The 1,093-nt window shown below is 36.6% G+C and overlaps 1 non-coding gene across 1 annotated transcript; it reads left to right on the top strand.

Annotated features, from left to right (window-relative positions):
* Positions 1 to 401: 401 nt before the first annotated feature.
* On the top strand, positions 402 to 483 carry trnas-cga. The gene has a single exon. It is a non-coding gene; the product is annotated as a tRNA-Ser (tRNA).
* Positions 484 to 1,093: the final 610 nt, after the last annotated feature.

The following is a 1,093-nucleotide window of genomic DNA, read 5'->3' as shown; positions in this document are numbered from 1 at the left end:
AAACACAACTATTCATGGCACCATATCCAGTGTAGCAGAACGGATAATTAAAATGCTCGCTGACGCTCATCTCAGTTGGAAAAGTATTGTATTGAAAATTGAAAGGTTTTTGCTTGAGTCCTGAATATTATTTCCTCAATCAGGTGGTAAACGATAATTCCTGCCTTTCCGAACTATTTACTGTAGAGTATTGCACATTTCATCCTTAAATCTACTTAATGGAAAGACGGAGAATTAGAAATGAAACTAATACATTAATTATCACTTTATTTGGTCTTTTTTAAGGAAAATTTGATGTCACGCAACACGGAGAATCCTTTCAATCAGACTTCTCCCAAACAGCCAGTTAAAGAAAAGTTCTATTTAAGAAATCGACTTTTACAATGGAAATGTCAACAGCTGCTGCGATGGCCGAGTGGTTAAGGCGTTGGACTCGAAATCCAATGGGAAATTCCCGCGCAGGTTCGAACCCTGCTCGCAGCGTTTTTGAGATGGAATCTCCTACAATCATGAAGTGGAGATGTGATGATTGTAAAAACAAACTTCATAACTCATTACAAATTATATGCTTCTACAACCAGTTGTTTTTATCATCTTATTGGAAAAAGGTTCGCATATTGCAGCGTCAGACAAAACTGTTAATGTGTGCAACTTGCTACGAATCCGAATAGAATAATAATCTTTGTATTTCTTACAGCACTGAGATAACCAAAAACCCTGATAAGGACAGAAAAAGAAAGTCTCATATTTTTCTCAGGCGAAGAAGGCCTTGTCCAAGTCAGCAAAATTATCCAAACGATATAAGCCTTGTCTCTGTGGCCACTTGTTGGTGGAAATAAATGAGTTTAACTCACAAAATGTCACAAATGTTGGAAAGTCCAAGAGGTATAGGCATATTTCAGGAACCTTAATACATTTCCTGTAAAAGGTTCTCATGGACAATACCTCAATAATTGTATTGAGTTATGATTGATATATTATTACCGTTTAAATCGTTCTGTAGGGGTAATTTCTAAAAATGGTTTGTCGGCCATAAACAATAATGCTGTCTCGTTGCATATGAATGGAAGCCAAGTCCGTATTCAAGGTTCTG

Source organism: Callorhinchus milii, unplaced genomic scaffold (genome assembly GCF_018977255.1).
Source record: "Callorhinchus milii isolate IMCB2004 unplaced genomic scaffold, IMCB_Cmil_1.0 Scaffold1358, whole genome shotgun sequence".
NCBI lineage: Eukaryota > Metazoa > Chordata > Chondrichthyes > Chimaeriformes > Callorhinchidae > Callorhinchus > Callorhinchus milii.
Note: the sequence above shows the minus strand (reverse complement) of the source record. Positions and strands in the feature narration are given on the sequence as shown.